This window comes from Mya arenaria, chromosome 4 (assembly GCF_026914265.1).
Source record: "Mya arenaria isolate MELC-2E11 chromosome 4, ASM2691426v1".
NCBI classification, from domain to species: Eukaryota; Metazoa; Mollusca; class Bivalvia; order Myida; family Myidae; genus Mya; species Mya arenaria.
In genome coordinates this window covers 9,377,631-9,398,923 of record NC_069125.1, presented here as the reverse complement: position 1 = coordinate 9,398,923, position 21,293 = coordinate 9,377,631, and the positions used below count along the sequence as shown (strand labels likewise).

Sequence of the window (21,293 nt, the reverse complement as noted above, 5' to 3'; positions counted from 1 at the left end):
TCTAACATGGAAAATTATTTTGACACTTTTACTAGTAAATTTATATTCTTCTTCAAATTAGCATCATTGTTAAATAAAATTTTGTTTCAAACTTTAGGTCAGTGAATTTGCTGGTTATTCTCTCAATACTGCCATTGGTACATTCTTAGACTTCTATCAGTTGTTATAGATATAATGTCAAACTAAATTAACTAAACTTGACAGTTGTGTAATGGTGAAAGAACTGTATGTTATTGTGTTTGGTATAATAAATCAAATATTGCTTGTCTACCAGTATGACAGCGTCGCCTCGGGTAACACATGTTTCCCTCAAGTTGACAATGTGTACTTTGTTGTTGTAAGCTTATTAATACTCGCACTCGGGCCTTGCCCATACGGCGAGTGCTCCGAAGATTGTGAGTCAATTTAGGTTTTTAGAGCATAATGCACAGACAGAATGTAACCCTGGTAAGAGCTACCATGGCTCTTTAAAGCGCTCCAGTGTAAAGCACTTTCACACGGGACCCCCATTTAACGTCCCTCCCGGAAGACAAGTAGTATTTTTTAGTGATGCGACGGGGAATCGAACCTGCGACCCCTGGATTCATAGTCAAGTGTGTTACCACTAGACCATGAATACGCCACACTGTGACACTAGAAGCTATGCGATATTTATATACTGCCACACACTGACAGTCCGGTGATGACCAATTGACATGATAATGACACATAGCAGGCGCGTCTAAGAATAAAATGTTTGCTTTCCCAAGCCCGATGTGTAAGCGCTAAAATGTGTTGTAAGTCTGTAAAAATCATCGAGTGTCTGAATTTTACCAAACTTTTTAATAGCATTCGTTGTGTATCCAGACTGGCTTTGTTTCATTTTAAGTCTCCCATTGCCACTAAACCGGTTTTATGTTTAAACTTTTTGCTACTGAGCATGTTTCTGTAGCTTTTTGCATATATATTCTAAATAATTACAGAATAAATTGATTGAACATAAACAAAGTCTTAAAGGAATGTTCTCCTGCATCTTCTTTTATCATTTTAGTTCTACTCCCTTGAATTGATGGATGGCTTTTTCCCTTAATTTCGTTGTAGGCAATTTGCATTTCTTTGAATAACCTGAAAATGCTATTACTCATAGTTAATTCATGAAATATCGTTGTTTTGTGTTACATCATTTATGATTTTGTAAAAGCTGCATAGTTTTAGATCATGTTTCACAAAGTTCTTAGACGATAAAGAAAAAGGAAACAGTGTGTTCATGAAAAAAACACATCTGAAAGCGACTAAAAGAATATTTTCCGTTTTGTCTCCTGTTGAGATGTTTAATAAAAAACAGCTAATTATGACCCAGACTTCTTTAATCAATTGAATTCAATGAATGTGAGCTCTACATGTCTATCTTGCCAATCATTATGATAAAATTATGTTAAAAGGCTAATAATCAGGGTGAGTCTTCTGACATCTCGTTAAGCCCACGTTGGATGATTGTAATTGTTGGTTTTGACGGTCGTTTGTTTTGCTCATTATAACATAGTATTTCAATTATAATTGTCATATCTGTTATTGTCATTTTAAACTCGACCGTCCCCTTTAAAGAAGTAAGGCAAACTACTTGCCTTAAAACTCGACGCAGACGTCGACGCAGGTATTTCCACATAACTCTAATACACTTCATTCTACTTGATACATCACACAGGGTCTCAGGTTAACGATTTAGGGCACCGTGTTACCGTGTAATCAGGGCATCGAGATTCCGGTTAATTTTTTAGGGTATGTTGGGATTCTACTCATTACTTCTATACCCTTCATTAGATAGAAGTATACAGCACACGTTTTTATAACCATCATACAAGTAGTAGCGTAAATTTAGATAAATATACCTGGCTCTTGATCGACTTATTAAGTTTGAAGGCAACCCCGTTCATTCAATAGACCTCGTACATCCTACAGTTGCCCAAGTTCTTCTCAAAGACAGGTTACAAAACTTCATGTTATCATATATACTATGGTACTTAATCGACTTAGAACGTTTGCTTAATGTGTGAAGGTAACTTAGGTGTTTAACTTATAGTTAAGATACCGTTTATTCAATAGACTTTAACCTTGTGGCTCACAATTATATATCATCTTATCTTGACAACTGAATGGTCTTTTCTTCAAAATTCATCTATTGATTATACATGTGAAATTTCTCTTCTTAATTAAAAGAAATGGCAATGGTGTGTATTCCGTTAAAAGTTGTACGACAAGACCTAATAGTAAACCTTCGAGCACTTCTAAATCTGTCAATTATTAGTGAACGCTACAGCTAGAAACGTATTGCGATATTTTTTGCAAGGTCACCCACTGGATTAAATACAAACAAATACTTGATACTGGAAATAATATGAAATCATCACACTAAATAAATATTCTATAATTGTTGGATTCCACAAAGTGAGCGCAGGGAAGGTTAAAATTTATTTATCGCAAAAAGCGGTTTATGCCACAGTATCTTCGCGAACAAAAACCACACAAAATTGAACAAACAGCCAACTATCCACTTTGAAATAAACATAATTATGTAACCATTCCTAGAAGTTTAAATATTTAATCAAAATCAACAATTTCATCGTAAGTTGATTAGTGAAACCGACTTGCTGTTCATGTTCGCAACTGTAACACGCGTAACGAATAAAAGTCACGTTTAAAAGAGACATACAAAGGCTCAATTGTACCAAAGTATTATCTTGTCGGGGAAAGACTGTCTAATATCAACCACACAAGAATCAGAAATGCTTGCAGTAATCTTAATGCACACCAATTTATAAATTGTCTGCGTGATAATCTTATTTGTGTAAATGAATAATTACCAGAAGATGCAGAACTTTTTTTCTATAAATGAAGAAGATATGGCGATGCTGCAATACTTGAATATGTCATCCTGTCGGTGCAACAAATTACTATTTGGAATAGAAAATAATACAGGCGATGAAATATACTACGTGTCGCTTTTGATACCACCGTCAAGCACGATAAAAATGTTCTGGGAAATTATTACAATTAATGATTAATTTTATTTCCTTTTTGTGGCGAACGATTTCTTTTTTACTTATTTTAATAAGTAAGCAAATTCATGTTTTTTTAAATACATTAAACGTTTAAGTTTAGCATTAAATGATAATGACGTTACATTGATGCACAGGGAGGGTTGACACTAACGTTTTCATAACTTGTATCATCACCTGTTTGCTATTTTTATTTAATATCAAGCATGTGTATATCTTAATAGTATGTGACATAATGTTACCAAGTAATACCACTTTCAAATGATATTAAAAACTGTTTGATAATATCATATAAACATTCGGCTTCAATCTCATAAAGAATAAAAGTACATCTTCAGTCTATTCCGGAAATATAGAAAGCCGTATGGAAAGTTCAACTTGTTAAATTCTAGTGTGTAATACCCCGACAATACTTTAAACATACGTCAAATCTTGTTAGCCGCAAACTTAAACCCTAAAATACGGAATCACTTTGACACTGCAATTTCTTTTACATTTTTTTTCACTCTGCTCACTTTAAGGTAAAGAGAAATATTACGTATATTTTATATCAATATCTACTTTCATACATCAGACAGAACACTTCCAATCAAAGTTATAAAAACACGAACATTCAAAATCATATACACACGCACACACACACACATGTCAACACGACAAGAAACGCGCTGAAACTAACATTATCTGTTTTCAGGGTTTGGTAAGGGTTAGGTACTTAAATCGTCTTTTGGACGTCGTCAAAACATTAAGGGATTTAGGGACACTTAATAAAATAGAACACAGAGTAAAAGGGACACATTCCATGGAACTTTATAATATAATTGAAAGAAAAAAAGGACACGACTTGATCCTGACAGACAAACACGGAGTTCACATCTGATAAAAGGAATTATTTTAATATAATGCCCTTTATTGTTTAAATAGACAAAATTCACCTGACTTTGGCCTGCCTAAGGACAGACAAAACAATTAACACCGATGACTGTAAGTATGACTGTTCACACTAATCTGAACCAAATATATACTCAACATGAGACAGACACCAAACAGACACAGATAATTGCGATTATTTGAAGAGTCACAATTATAATTAAAACCTATACTCAACGAGAAATAGACCAGAAAATGAACACAGAATACATAAACACTAGTGAACTTGCCAAAATAATTAAACATTAGTTTCCATGAACAGTTTTGATAACTGATACAAATGTAATTTTATATTCTAGTATACAGGTACCTCATATCTGCTGATGCCCGCAAATATCAACCGAGGTCAAACGCCGTGGAAAGGTTAACAACGCATATTCCGATCGTTCGACGCCGGCTTTACCTTTAATTTGAGGAAACTTTTAATGTTATCATTATTTCTGATATATGTTTTAATTTCTATGTTTGTCTGGAAATTGGAACACTCTAGAAAGCAATATGTATTTCAAGTTTCAAACCAAAAAAAAAACCGAATTCGTTCAGCTTTTGTCAGCTTTATCAGACAGCGCAGGTTATTTTTTTTTAACTCAGTATGAATGCTTCAATGAGGTATCTGTGATAATATATAGTTTACTGTTTAAATATGTATTTAAATTTGTCTCGAAAATCTATCAAAACTATATTAAAAACACATTACCAAGCGATAGGCAACATTTTATACATAATTGAGATGATACCCTTCAAATGCCTGGAATAGCTACATAAATATATACATATCTGATTAAATGGCTTCGATTTCCAGATTGTTGTTGTTTTGTAGCTTTTTAGATTTTTAATTGTTTTGTTTATTTGCCTTTTGTTTATTTACTTTGATAATCATACACTTATTAAACATAACTAAACTAGTCTAGTTTCTCTTACCTTGTACATACGTGAGTTTAATCCAGCAGTACAGTCCATTAGTCTTCCACCTTCAAACTTCTCTCTCAACACGAGTGGCGTCTGGAAATATTTCTGTGCATATAGCCGAACGCTTTACCTGAATTATATGTGGATTTTAATTGGCTCCAGCTGTTTCTTCAACTTCAAAGATTTCTGCTGCGTTTTTGTTTACGTATGAGTACATTTGTATGGGGAGATGAACCGTTACCCACAAGTAGGTATTAACTTTACAATATTCTTTAAAACTTTAAATGGATATCCATTAACTTATTTGCAACTATAAACTAAACGACTACAATTTGTTACGCCATAGAGACATTAAAAGTATTAACGAATGCAATTTCACAGTTGTGATTTACTTATCTGCACTTTCTAAAAGTAATTACTATAGGGTTCAAAAATACTTTATGTTAATGTTTTTTTTTAAATATATTAATATGTATTTGTTTAAAATTGATGCTTTATATTATCTGTCCTGACTGACTTGGATTCAAACCTATATTGCTCGTAAAATCCGACCTTCGGCCTTCAAAACATAACACGCTTAGTCGTAAACATTTTCAGTTTAGCAGACTCGACGGCATTATTTCGTTCCCCGCCTAGTAAAACAGATTAAAACCTAGAACATAGTGTTCAATAAACCCAGGGAACATCACAAGCTGACAAGTACACCAGAGGTTGAATATACCCGGGGACGTGACAGGATAAAATTCCATCAAAGATTAAATATACCCTTGGTACATCGCAAGCTGAGTACTCCAGTGCAGATTGAACATGCCCTTGGTACATGGCAAGCTGACTACGCAATAGGAGATTGAACATAATTTCGATACGTGGCAAGCTACTACGCCATCTGTGATTGATCATAACTTTGATACATTGTAAGCTGACTACGTCATCGGAAATTGATCATAACTTGGTACATGACAACCTGACAATCCAAACGGAGAACTGATATACTTATAAGGGATATTAAAAATAGAACACATAGTAATAGGGACACATTTCCTATAAAATGTTCACAGTTTATGCTTAAAATAGCACACATTCTTATCAATGATTAATGTTGTACTCATAGTTAAATTCATGTTTATCGCTATGTATTTAAGGCCTCACCACAAAGTCATTGTCTTTTTCAGAAACAAATAAATAGAACGAATTTCAGTTTTCTTTTTTTCTACTAAACTGGAGCGGGCAATAAGCGATCGGTTAAAAGTTATAAATGATTGTACCTTAACATGGGAAAAATGCCAAATGAAGACAAAACATGTCTATAAAATGAACGTAATATTACTTAATTTCTGAATAAAAATGATTTTCGACTTAAATGAAGGCAAAAAGGTCATACAATAAATGACTTTACCAACACACGATTTACTGTGTAAAGCTCATGTAAGATACAGTATTCAGCGTTTTAAGCTTTTTGAACACGATAGTGTTGGGTTGGGGGGGGGGGGGGGGGGGGTAGGGGTCTTGGGTGATCCATAAATGTGTACGAAGAATTTAAGAATTTACCCCTGCACGTTTGAACTTTGTTTATCAAACGTTTATAATTTGTCAATGAGAATTCTATCTGAAATACAATAATATCTGTTTTCTTTAAATTTTACGCATTATTACAGTATTCCGATATATTGTTAAGTTGCTGTGTAAGTTCTTCGCGGACATATGAGTACAGTTAAGCTCTGATTTAACCATATACGATTGTATGTAATTGTCGTGTTTTGGAACCTTAAACTGTATATGTTACGCAAGTTTAAACGTAAAGTGTAAACAAGTTACCCTGCATCATGAGACTTTTGAGACCAAAGCTTTGAAAATCCTTTATAATAATTGAGGCATCTTTATAAATAAGTTAATTCGTCAAATACTGCAGATTTCTGCAGTGTTATTTTATGCTGAGAAAAATATGTTTTTTGTTTAGAAAATAAGTGTTTTAAATTGCTTAATACTAAGGTATTTTTGTTCCTGTCCTTTGATCTATGAAAATACACCCACCAAAGTATCAATCTCTTTTTGATTTCCAATTTTGACCTCTCCTTACCAAACAGATTGGAACAGAACTAAGTAATTCGTTAGCTTAACTACGTTTAATTGTTTAACTTGCTCATTGCATTTGTGAAAAGACAAAATATTTTCTTTTCACTGGAGAAGAGGTGTTTTTCATTTATGGCATGGGGCGCGCGGCGTTACAGTTTACGGCGTCCTGTAACAACTCGACTTTTATGATACAATGAACGAAGTCCGTAAAACTGAACAAATTGTTAACCAATCACGTTTTAAGCGATATCCATTAATGGAAAGTATTTTTAATATGTACTTTAAAATTCTTACATGTCTAGACTTTCAAATACGAATAAAATTAATGATGCATCTAATTCTTCAAAGTGATCGTAAATTGATAACCATAAAACATAGATTTACAACCTTTTCCTAAGTGCTATTCTTTTAAGAACATTTACTATTTGTCATCATCAAAAGTTAAAGATAGAATTTAAAATAGGAAATGGTGATAATTGGTGTACTTTGAACACGCACTGTCTTTGCGATGATAATCGCAACCATCCACTTATTGACGCATATATATTACGCAATTCGTTGTTTAAGTACAAACATTGAGTGCTTTTTAAATAAATTTACGGGCAGAAGCTCTGTGATAAATGTCCTTACGATATTTTTTTATTGAAACGCAGTTACCGTCCAAAACGAGGTATTGCCTGGAAATTTACGTCCTTATGCCATTTTATACGATTAAAACGGGTTCCGATTCGGATAGAAACATCCGACCCAAGGGCAGCGGATAAGCCGGTAATGCAATAAATCGCAGTTAAACAATTTCATTTTTTACTTAAGGTATTGTCAATTTAAACATTTTATTGAGCTTTATTAAAATGACTTAATAAACTTATCACAAACCATTCAGTTGCAGAAGTAAGAAAAGGCGCGTTGATGCAAGTTACTCACCTAGCATTATGGGAAACAAACATGGCTAATTTCACCGAGAGTACCGGTGTCCGATGTACAAGAACAGTTGGTCCTGAGTTTTTAGGGTGCATGTTTACAAATTAAATATTGCTTCTATACACATGCATATACTTTAACATGTAGCTTATATCAATATTTTACGAAGTTTGATGAACACGGCTTTCCACTTTTATTTGATAAATAAATAGACCTGTGACTCAACCAAAGAGTAAAGACTTAAAGATTGACTTGGTGTTACTTGTCCCTTGACATATATAGTATTTATTTTATAACGATTGTGAAACAAGTAATAACAACATGATAGTAAATACTCTCGCTGGCACAAGTTTACGCTTGAGTACCTGGAGGAAACCCATTTGTCTGGCTTGGTGACTGCAAACCAATTCACATGCGCCGAAGTCGGGAATCTAACTCGTGTCGCCTTGATGAGAAGCAAATGCGCTAACCACTGCGCTAACCGGATAAATATAATATGTGTTAGTTACAGTAATTGAGTGCAATTTTGTTTAAATTTTGTTTGATAATTTGCTATTATGAATAATTTAAAATCAAATAAAAATATACATAAAAGAAACACAATTAAAATATATGTTTGTTAAAAAACCAACATCCACAGAAAAAGGAAAAATGTAATTTGTCCGTAACGGAATGCTATCAAAAGACAAAATCAAGTTCAATTCGGATAAATATATTTGCTTAAAAAGAAGTAAATAAAAAAAACTGATGTTTTATTAAGAACAGTTTTTTTTTGGTATTTTTTCACAAATAAACGAAATCATTATGGTGCTCAAGGAAATTCCTGCCTCACTCACTTACTACACCCTGCTTGAACTACAAAAAATATGTTTAGTATCTTACCAACATATAAGCTAGTTCTCTGATAGCCCAAAAGAACCTTAATATTAAATGTTGATACCTTGGTTACCAATTATGATAATTGTATCATCTGAACCGTATTTTCTTGAATATTAATATGCAAAAAAAATGGATATCATAAGTTTAGTTTTATCAGTGTGTATATTGTTTATTTCTTTCGATCGGCTAAAACTGACCTATTTTGCAGTCTTTAAAACTGCACTCTCTCAGATTGAACGTTTTGACCACTTTTTATTGTTTGTCATGGAACGAGCCATTATTTATGACTTTCCATGGAAACCAGTTAAATAAGACTGCTGACAAAAAGTTAGATCGCAGATTTATATTTTTAAGTTCAAAAACTGATGTTTTATGCATTTATCTTAAACCGTTAGTAACGGATCAGGCCATAAATCATTTATTTTCGAAAGGAAATATGAAAATCTACGATCTGATTTTTTATCAGCAATCTTATTTCATTGGTTTGCAGATATTTACGCAAATATTTGCTCTTTCCAAGACAAAAATGTTGTAAAAATGATAAATCTTTGAGAGTGCAGCTTTTAAGGCAAAATAAAAACCTTTTTGTAACACTTACCGGTCATATTTTGCATTTTCTTTTTCTTGTAACAAAACATTTTCAAATTATACTAAAAACATGAGGTCACCAGGCATTGAAAGTTTGCTGGTCGGAAACCGCAACAGCGTATTGATAATAAATGTGTCAGTAGTTTGCTCTTCATATTTATATTACCTTAATGGCATTTTAATTGCCCTTTTAGCATTGTTAAAGACATTTCACTACCAACATAATTGCATAGTCACGGTATATCTCATAATTGTATCAGTAAGAAATCTAAATAATTTAATAACTTATATTCAGTTCATTTTAACACATACATAAATGCACGTCTAATCACAAATAAATGAAGACAAGTAGCTAACTTTTGTATATTTATGATATCAACTAATAGTGAATAATTTGAAATTAGTACTCGAAAAGGTATTAAACAGCATTTTGTTAATGGAATTACGATTTCAGATAATAAAACAGGTAATATAAATGTTAATCGCGGACATAAATGCTAATAAAACATGTTAGACATACAATCGTTCCCAAAGTGACATTTAATATTTTGAACTACAGTGTAAGTAATATGTACTTGCTAAAAAACAAGACAAACCAATTAAAATATCCCCCGAGAGTCTAAATTAAGAACAGCAACATGCAAATGAAGGGTTGACAGCAAAACATATGTATGTTTCGCCGACATCTACTTTTGTTAAATTATCGTTTTAATTAAGAACGCTTGATTGTTTTGCAATTTGATACCAGACGTACTGTAACAAGTTGTATAAAGGATATTTCACCGATTGAGTTCCAAAGGTGTAATCCAAGAGAGGCGTAGCCACGAGTGAAATATTCACTTCAGGTGCTCACGAGCTTGAAAGTTTTCAATCTCACGCTGAAGCAAACCCGTTTTCTTTTTTAATTATTAAATGCTTAAAATGGGTATTAAATCATTTTAATTACTTGTTTTATATTAGAAAAATCGCGTCAAACTGTATAAGGACGTAACATCATGACCTTGTTGATAATGTAGTCCGTCCCTATGTGCGCTGGTGTTGATTTTGGATAGCACAGAACGGGCTAAATTGTCAAAACACTGATAAATACCGTATTGTCAATATCGTTTTATTCCATTAATGAGTCTTTATTAAACACCGGAAAGCATATACATGTAATAATTAAATCCTACTTTAAGTAGAATTGTGCTCAATAAAACAGTAAAGGTATCCGATAACACCATATGCAAAATGTTGACGCACAAGTGACCAAATGATATCCTGATATCCTTTTGAATGGTTTTAAACATTAAAATGAAAATATAAGAAACAAACAGTGAGTGATATATTAATCGAGCGCTATTTGTGCCTTGACAAAGTCAAAATAGGTCATTTGACGCCCGAATTTAGTTGAAATAAAGAGAAAATATACACACTTTAGCGGTATTTGTCATTAATATTTCAAATTGGTTACCAGTGAGTAATATATTTCAAATGGTTACAACAGCATATGTCGTCACTCAATAGGCATGATGCTTTTTCAATATTTTGAATCGGAGAATTATTATCATCATTATCATTATTGGAGAATCTGCTTGTTTGTGAGTATTCATTAACATCAATAGTGCAAGCGCTATCAAGTTACATTTTACGAGTGAAAATTACGTCTAGATTTTCAGAAAGTAAAGCTTTGCAAATGACCTTGAAGTTGTGCCAAAATGTTTAATGAGCCTCCTCCAATAGATAAAATGCCTTAAAATGACGTATGAATGTAAAAGATGAAAATTAATCTAGTGTTTCAACCATACCTTTGTTGCAAGCCATATCCAGTGTAAAGGTTTAAAAATATATTTTGCTGCAAATCAAAGACATCTCAAGGGTAAAGCTTAAAAAGTGGCCTTGTGCTGCAATCAAAGTTTTACGTATACAGGGAGTGTCCCTGTTGTTTTCATTCTACAATTGACTATCACCTTCTTCGTCAGCTAAAGCTTTGAAGTAAACCTTCCAAATAAATAAAATAAAGGTTTGAAAATGACCTTGTACTACCATCAATGATTTGCAGTATACCTCCACCTGGTAGATACAGTGAGGTTAATACTTTAAATTGACATTGTGTTTCAGCCAATAATTTGAATTATACCTCCAAGAAACAAAAAGGAATCGTAAATGGTTGCAAATGACCCTGCAACTCAACCAAAGAGATAGAGTTTAAAGCAAAGAGTAAAAGAAATACTTTCAATCAAAGCTCTTACGAATACCTCCCAGTAAAATTGAATCGAGGGTAAAGATAAGAAAATGGCAATATGCCTCAACCTATGCTTGGAAGTAAAGCTTGTTCAAGAGAGAAATGTAAGGCTGTACAAATTTAAAAAAACAACAACATTGCACCTCAACCAAAACAATTGACATATGCCTCCTCCAAAAGAAAGAAAGGGAAAGTAAAGGTTGTAAATAATACTGTGCTTCAAACAAGACGTTTAAGTTTACCTGCTTCAACCAAGAAGTATGTCATTGACAAGTTTTAAAAGTGAACTTCTACTTCAACCAAAGCTATGGGCTATGTATCTTACAATACAGGAAGGAAAAAATGACCTTGTCCTACATCCAAAGCGTTGAAGTGTACCAACCCCAAGGGATAGGAAGGAAATTCATGGTCGAAAAATGACCTTGTGCTGCATCCAAAGCATTGACGTTTAACACCTCCAGGGGTTAGGAAGGAAATGGTTGAAAAATAACCTTGTGCTGCATCCATTTTTCTTTTATTAAACGCATGGTACAAATACGTAGATACACTTTTAACTATATTAACATTAGATGATGCCATGAGTATTCTAAACTTGTTAATGCTAGGATTAACATAATATTTCTGTGGTATATATTGGGATCGCAGATCCTCGTAGAAATCACAAACAAGTAGAAAGTGGTATTCATTTTCAATACATTCAAAGTGGCATACTTTGCATAATCTTTGATCTCTTTAGATATCAGTATAACGACCCTTTTCAATTTCTAAATCGTGAGAACTAGTTCTAAAAGATACAAATATAAATCTAAATCTTCTGATATTTAAAACATCTAAATATATTTCGTATCCAAATGATGACTTGAACCCGAAATATGAGCATAATTTTCTACTATTACTGACTTTACTATGCCAATCTTGTTTAAACATGTCATATAATCTATTTTTAAACGACTTAATAAAAAATATTTCCGAACAAACGTTTTGGTTGTCCCAAATGTAACCAAAACCTATTGATTGTAGACATACACGTAATTTTGTAACCCAGTTATTTCTACCATGTAGGTCATCATTACACATCATGATATAGCATTTCTTAACAAATCTATGATCAGGCATTTTTAGTATTTTAAGCCAATATCTAACACAACGTTTATAAGATTCTATAAACATTGGGTATCTACCACAATCCCCTAAAACAGTGTCATTTGTTGTATGTAACTTAGCACACATAAACCTTTTACATGCATAAATATGAACCCTTTCGAGGTCATCATATTTTCCGAGACCCCATACTTCTGCTCCATATAGGAGTTGTGAGCATATTTTTGCATCAAAAAGTTTGAAGAATACTCCATTTGGCATTTGACCACATTTATATAAAGAACATAACAATGATACCAGCACATGTTTATCCTTTATGCAAAGTTCATATACCATACAATTAAATGAAAGTTGCGGTGTAAACGTAAGTCCTACATAACAAAATTTATTGACCACTTCTAAAGTAGTAGTGTTGTAGAACCATTTCTCAGTTCTTGAGAGTCTTCCACCTTTTTAAAGACAACAATTTTGGTTTTAGTTTCGTTAACCTTTAACTTGTATGTGACACAAAAGTCTGAAAGTAAATTTTACTGTTTTTGCAAACCGTACACAGTATCTGACAATAACGCTATATCATCGGCAAACATAAGTAAAAACAGATTAACAGTCCCTGGATGCAACTGAATTCCATGGACATTATTACTTTCTAGAAAAGTAACTAATTCGTCAATAAAAAAGGAAAATAATATTGGACTTGCTAAACAGCCCTGTTTTAATCCAACAGAGCTTTGTATATAGTTACTACGACATCCATTACATCTTATACATGATTTTACAGAATTATACATACTAAGTAAAGACCTAAATAATTTTCCTTTAACTCCTTTCCTATTTAGAACCTGCCATAGATAGTTTCTATAAATAGTATCAAAACATTTTTGAAAGTCAACAAAAGCAACATACAATTTGCCTTTCTTTTTATAAAGCATGCGTTCTATAATAGAATTTAATATAAACGCATTATCCACGGTGCTATAGTCGGCTTTAAATCCAGCTTGGTTTTCAGAAATTTTACAAAAGACTTGCGCAAAGAAGTTTAGACGAGAGACTAATATACCACAGTATATTTTATTCAATACATTTTGTAAGGAGATTCATCTATAATTATCAGCGTTATTTATATCACCCTTTTTATGGATTGTTACAATTATTGACTCACACCAAGAGTTTGGGTATTCTCCGTTCTTAAAAAGTCTATTAAATAAATTAACAAGTATAACACATATTTCATCAATTGCATACATAAAAAACTCTGGTATAATGTCATCAGGTCCCGATGCTTTTCCGGCTTTTTGGTTTTTAATGGAAAGTCTTACTTCATCTTCACTAATGTCTGTATTAAATATAAATTCTTCTATCTCATCCAAGTGTTCATCTGTTTCAACACCTATCAAACGTTCATCTATGTCCGCCGCTATATTATTATTTAATAAATTACCAAAGTGCCTAACCCATTCTTCGGTTGATATTTTGTTTTGGTTGTCTCGACATTTGTTTGTAAGACGTTTAACTTTTGTCCAAAATGACTTAGAATCATTAAAGTTACTTGTTATGTTATCTAACCGTTCGCTATAATGCAACTGAGATTTATGTTTACACATATTTTTAAACTTTATTCGTGCATTTTTATATTTTTCTATATTTCGCTCTGTTCTGTTCTGACGGTATTCGCGTAAGACTTTACATTTTCCCCTTTTCAAGTTATGGCATTCAGCGTCAAACCATGTTGGGTTAATGGAAGAACGTTCACTAAATCTTTTTATGAAACTTTTCCTACAGTTTTCAAATTGTCAGTTAGACAGTCTATTATATGATTTATATCCTGTGATAAGTCGTTTATTAAATCACAAGTATTAGTTAATAATTCGGCAGTAAAGGTAGTGCGCATTCGATCTTGAAACTTCGCCTTTTCATGTTTTGGTATATAGTACTTTTTACGTTCATCGGTCACAGTTTCGTTTATAGCTGTGTTTAGAAGTATTCTACCTTTAATCTGCATAAATATTGGAAAATGTTGCGATTCACATCTCTCATCGATGTTAAAGTCCGTTATTAAGGATAAAATATCTGTTGAACATATGCAGTAGTCAATAACACTACATCCTATTTGGTATATAAACGTTAAGTTGCCAACACCTTTATCGCGACCAAACCGCCAATTTAATATCAGTATCATTTCATTATTCGGATTATCAGTGGCTAAAGTAGCGAGTTTATCTTCTAGGAAATGTATGCCTTTCACAGTTATATTATTGTAAAAAGGCGACTCGTTTGGCGGTAAATATACAAACAGCAATAACGTATCTTTTTCTATGTTCATAAAGCGTCTATTTATCTTAAGAACTATGCCAATCTTGAAATCAAAGTTAATGTATTCAATATATTGCATGATGGTCTTTCGGACATACACAGACATACCACCCATGGCTCTGCCACGCCTTGAAATTTTTGTTTACTGGCAAAAAAATGCAATCGTGTAGCTGACTTAGATATTTAGACTGTGTATTACTTTCCTCCCATGTCTCCGCTAGGGCAAATATATCAAAATAGAATATATATTTTAAAAGTCATTAAAATAACATTTAGAGGTTAGTCCTTCTATGTTCCAACATCCGATATTTAGTACACAACAATTAGGGCCTTGACCATTGTGTTATTGCTTTTTATTTGTGTTAGGGGTGGTCGTCTCCGTTTCCATATTCTCATTTACTTGGGCGGTGCGTCGCTTTGCATTTATAAACAATCTGTGTTTCTGAGGGGTGAATTTTTCAGTTTCTCTGATGTGAAGTTTTCCCTTCAGGAAGTATCCGCTTTATCCTTTAGATTTTAAGTCAGCGAGGGTTGTCATTTGTCGCGAAGTAAGAATTTCTGTTACACGAATGCCCTGTTCACGAAGTAAACCTCTGCCCGAAAACAAGTAATGTTTATGCTCATAGATATTAAACTCTACAAAAACAACTCCATCTTTCCCGCCTGCTCTGTGAGAAGATGCAATGTGGTCTTGGCTCCATTCAAAATCTGGTTTCGCAACTTTCAGAACCTTCTCCACGAGATTTATTTTCAATGATGTACTTGTTTCATTTTCAGTACTTTTAAGCCCAAAGATTCTTAACTTATTTTTATTTTCCCTTTGCTCGAGTTTACAAACAGTGTCGTCGATTCTCTCTACTATATCCAGTTTTGAATCGCAAATATCTTTAAGAGTGTCAATATCTAGCAACAGCATATCACGGTCACCCTCTAATTGTTCAATATGATCTTTTAAATTGTGCTTATATTTTTCATGAGTATCTTGTCTACTATCAATGTTGTTCATTCGTGTCTGTAACCCTTCGCAAACAGTTTTTACTTCATGAACATCAACAATAATTTTTGATACATCTGTTTTGATATCTTTAATTTCGCACTTTAAATCATTGTTACATTTACTAATTGCCAATAATATTTCATCTTTGTCACTCATTGGCCCTGGATTTGATTCAATGTCCTTTGAAAGAAGTAGAAACCTTGAGGAGAACGTTGTATACTTGTTTGAGGACCACACAGTCTGGTCATGGATGTTACTCATGAAGCATGACACATGTTGTCAGGAAAATAAGTGGATGTAGATACTAACGAGTGCAGCCAGTTGGTTAACGATACACTTGTCAAACATAAAAACGTTAACAGTGAGCAGCAGAGAAGAACACGTAAATGGATGTCGGTTCCATTGGTAAACGGCGAGTATTTCTCCTTCGAAGAATATCCACGGAAACCTCTACCTGGACCAAACGACCCAATGCGCTGGCGATATACGACGATGTCTATATTCATTGCGTATTGTCTCCAATTGTACTTCGTAAAGAGTGTCCAGCTTAAGCTCAGGCAATTTCCTCGTGCAGATGTATATACCCGATAATGACTGGGTCAAATAACTAGTCTTGTTCGCAGTACTATAAAACGTTATAAGGTAGACAAAGGAGCGCTTACTGGTGCGTAGCACTATCGATGGTACATGTTTATATCTTCAAAGTTTAAAGCAAAAGTCTTTTCATATATATTCAACTAAAACAGTTTTTGTTTTAATATATTTTGATTTATAATACAAGCCTGTGTATTTAGCAATCCATTCATATATATTATTCCTCATTCAGTAATGTTTAACACGAGTACCCTTATGAAAATCGCGAGCTAGAAGACGAGCTTGTCAAGGGATCGTACGATCAACTTCCCAATCTAGTTCGCGAGCAAGCGCGCCCGAGCTTTAAGCTATTATGGGCCGTAATTGAAACAAATACCAGCTCGTACGTGTTCGTTTAAGCTCGTACACGCTCAAAATTAAGATAGTACAAGCTTAAAAACAAGATCGTACAAGCTCGTCACGAGCAGCTTTACAGGCTTGTATGAGCAATTTTACGAGCTTGACAAGCACGTTACATTTCACGTCGCGAGCTTGTACAAGCTCGTCATGGGCAGCTTTACGAGCTTGTATGAGCAATATTACGAGCTTGATAAGCTCGTTACAATTCACTTTGCGAGCTTGTGCAAGCCTATCTGAAGTTTAAATAAGAGGACCCTTATTCACCTAACCTTATTCTAGCCCCTGGCGTGTGCTTTTAAAGAAAAACATAAACTATTCATGAATGACAATTTGGACAAATCATGTTCATGAACTCCCACTTAGTTAATGAACTTGACAGTTCATGAACATGATTTTTTCAAAATGTCATTCATGAACTAAGTTCATGAATAGTTAATGTTATTCGCAACAGGGTAATAATTTCATCATTACTACACGTCCATTTATAACAGTTTTAATTTTTTATGACACTTGACACAATTAGAAAGGAGTCATTGAATTGCTCATTGCAGTCCTTGACATTTACATCTAGTCTCTGTAGACAGGTCCATTTTCCTTAAATACACTTGATAAGGAAACGAATCTGCGAAAAACTTTTTTGCAGTCATTCTTCTCGTGCTTGTTTTTGTTGAAGTGTTCTCTCCTTAACTCTGGAAGCTTTTGTCTGAGACTTTGACATCCATCTTCCAACCTGAAAAATATTTCTTTTTTTATTTGTACTGCCAATATTTTCCAATAACTAACGGCCAGTTGGTTATCAAATCAGTGCGAATTAAGATTTCAATGTAGCAGGTATATAAATTAATGATAGATTATTGTATTTGTTCAAACTAAAGTGCTCAAATTTATTGAGTCTTATTTTTAAAAAATATTTTTATAAGTGTTTGTCCGTTACAAATAAAATCCACTCCACACATTCACCATATTGTTTTCAAAATCAGAATGAAAATCTTACCATGGGAATTGAAAAATAGTCTATATACTCACTGATGGATTTGGCAATTTACAGCTTTGAATGTTTTTCTCCTTCACTGGTTCATTCTTTTATGGACTGATGATTTTTTTGTTAGCTCCTTTAGGCCGGCTAAAATAGACGAAACAACATTTCAGACACTAAACCATAATTTGCATGCATAGTGGTTTTTTAAAAGGTCAAGGGTCAGCAGCGATGCAAAAGCCCATTGAAGGACCAAACTTTAAAATGTTAAAAAAAATCAATTTCTACTTAGTTTTGAGGTTCAATATTTCACTAGCATGATTCATACCCATTTATCCATTGCAACATGGAAATCTTACCATGTGCTTTAAAAATAGTCTACTCACTGATGGATTTGGCAATTTGCAGCTTTGAATGTTTTTCTCCTTCCCTGGTTGATTCTTTTTTGAACTGATGATTTCTTTGTTAGCTCAATTAGGCCGGCTAAAATAGACGAAACAACATTTCAGACACTTAACTATAACTTACTACACCAAAACATGTTGCCAATAATAGATGTTTCACTCCCCTAAAAGATCGTTCCTCAAAACTATATAAGGACTTTTTAAACGTTTTAGTTTTTGACCTTCCCACCCACTTTTGCATCGCTGCCGGACATTTATAGCAATTGATTCTTTTTTTAGACAAAAATAGCCTACTTACATTAAGTAACAAATATAATAGCTGTTAAAATATATAACAATGAAGTATTAGCTGTACGCTAGTCACAAACATTCATTTAACTGTGTTTCTACAAAAACGTATTTCGTACGTTTGTCGCGAAAATGTATTACAACAAAACATATTTGTTCATTACTTTAAAATGTTGCTATGTTATTTTAAACAATAATGTTAGCGTAAAAGATCCTTATAAATGTAATTGAATTATACCCCAAACTTTGCTTGAACTTACCTTTAATAAACGAAACAACACTTCAGTTTATTTGGCGCATTATTTCGACAAACATTTTCGACTTTCCAATAGACCATAATCCTTTGCGGTCCAGGGTGACTTCCGGTTTATTTCCGGGTTATAACGAAGTACAATAACAGCGGACTAATTATCATTCCAGGTTTGTTATAATTTATTTATTTATATTAGATTTGTCATTTTAATGAATTTATATTACATTATTGTGATATTATTTGAATGACATTTGTTATTTGAGCTATAAATCGCTTGATTGTTTACCTGGACACTTAGTTCTGGTGGGTGGGGTAGATGGTTCAGAAAAGACTGCGGTACTATTCTTATTGGAGTATTATTAACAACAAATAATTCTCATCTATTCTAAAAATATTTGTTTGAAAATCAATACAAATAATACATTAGTCTGTTTTACTTGAAAATCAATACAAATAATACATTAGTCTGTTTTACTATCTGACCATCAAAATCTATTATAAGGAATCTGTATGTACATGACCAGGTATAACTAATAGTCTTATGAATGAACATATATAAATCCTCATCAATATAAGGTATGATATTTATAATGCTTTGTGTATTTTATTACTATGTAATAAACATTTTACTTAGAAAGAGCAATTATGTCATGCTGTCACCTGTGTAGTCTTCTGAATAATTTGTTACTAGTTAGTTACATGTATGTTTAAATATTATGATGGCCACAGGACTAGTCACATACACCCAGGCCTGCACTTAAATTGTCCAGATTGTCTTAAACCCCATCCATAAATAAGTCTGAGAGTTATTTACTTTTTTTTATAAAAAATATACTTTTATGTTCCATTCCTTTCTTTACAGATATTATTCAAATATGCTGATGTTATCTTCTGAGATCATTGCTTTCAATGAAGAACATCACTACAATTGGTTGGACTGCTAGATTGGTAGCAACGTGATGGACAGCTAGTGCCTGTTGAAACACTAATGTTGGCTGGGCATCTATTGCTTACTGGGCCGCTATATTGGATGGACCATACGTGTTGATTGAACAATTATAAATGGTTGGACCGGAAGTGTTGGTTGGACCACCAGTGTTGTTTGGACTGCTTGTTGGACAGAATGTGTGATGGACAACTAGTGTTATTTGAATCACTGTTGGATAGACAGTTATTTTTGTTTGGACAGCTATAATCAGTTGATTTACAAGTTTTGGTTGAACAATATTTAATGGAAGCACAAGTGTTGGTTGGACTGCATTTAATGGATGGATATCTACTTGTGCCTGATTTGACCAAAATGAAGTGATGAAGTGATGATTGAACTGCTGCTGTAGGTTGTCAGGTCATATTGGTTGGATTCCCATTGCTAGTACTTGTTGGATCTTTTTGTTGGTTAAATTAACTGTTGTTTTTTGAGTGTTATTATTAATGATATTCATACATGTATAATATGTTTAATACGTGCTTAGTATTCAACACTTATGATGATGATTATTATTATAAGAGATATTATTATTCAGTAATCATAAATAATTATAAATATATATAATTAAATAAAAAAAATTATGTCCTTGTACTTAAGTTATGTTTTACATTTACAATGTGCATCAATGTGAATTTGGTAATTTTTCTGATATTTTATGGACTTAGTCTTTTTTCAGAGTTTGTTAAAATTTCTAAGTTCTCATAGCTTGCTCCATATAATATAATTTGTGGTCCAAGCTCGTGCAAGCTCGTAAAGATAGCAAGCTCGCACGAGCTTGCTCTTGTCAAAACCTTGCGCGATCTCATACAAGCTTGTACGAGCAAGCAACAGGGGAAATTAAGATTGTGAAAGGTCGTAACGAGCTTGTCGCGAGCTCGTACGATCTTATTGAAAGAGCGTATTTTCATAAGGGTAAATCACTAGATAAGTCAGACCATAAATAACACGTCTTGACTGTTGCACAAAAATAACTCATTTTAGGACATTCTGGGTTGAAAAATGGCATTGTTCTACATCCACAGTTAGAACGTATACCTCATTCATAAGAGGGGAATGAATAACTTTGATGCTCATTTTACACGTTCATTTTACTTAAAATATAAAGGAAATTGTTTAATTCAAGCAAGACAGTTACTAAAAGGCACTCGGCGAGTATGTGGTGGTAACATACTTTTGAATGTTATAAACATGTACACACAATTAAGTTATACCATTTTAAAAGGTATTGCTGGTGATAACTTGTGTGTTTAAAATGACTGAAAATACGTTTAGATAAAATTTGTTTATTTCTTTAGTATTCACTGAAACTGGACGACCTATTTGGAATTGTTTCAATGGTGTTATATGATACCCGGATTAACTGATATTCTTTCTCTACTCATTAAACGCTTTTAAGTGATGGCAATATAATATCGGGTCATCAA

At 33.1% G+C, this 21,293-nt stretch overlaps 1 protein-coding gene and 1 long non-coding RNA gene across 4 annotated transcripts in view; both read right to left on the bottom strand.

Moving 5' to 3' along the window:
* Positions 1–4,980, bottom strand: part of LOC128233028 (rhodopsin, GQ-coupled-like) — a 50,191-nt gene extending 45,211 nt beyond the window's left edge. Inside the window, exon 1 of one of the 3 annotated variants that reach the window (XM_052946881.1) lies at positions 4,887–4,980. The gene's annotated coding sequence lies outside the window, so the exon portion shown is untranslated. Of the gene's footprint in view, positions 1–4,275; positions 4,363–4,886 lie in introns of those variants that run through there. The other 2 variants (XM_052946884.1, XM_052946886.1) reach the window with 2 other exon arrangements.
* A 12,457-nt stretch (positions 4,981–17,437) lies between these two features.
* On the bottom strand, positions 17,438–18,419 carry LOC128233029 (uncharacterized). Its single transcript, XR_008260599.1, has 3 exons — positions 18,323–18,419; positions 17,987–18,083; positions 17,438–17,690 (listed from the first exon to the last, which is right to left on the bottom strand). It is a non-coding gene; the product is annotated as an uncharacterized LOC128233029 (long non-coding RNA).
* Between the last annotated feature and the right edge of the window lie 2,874 nt (positions 18,420–21,293).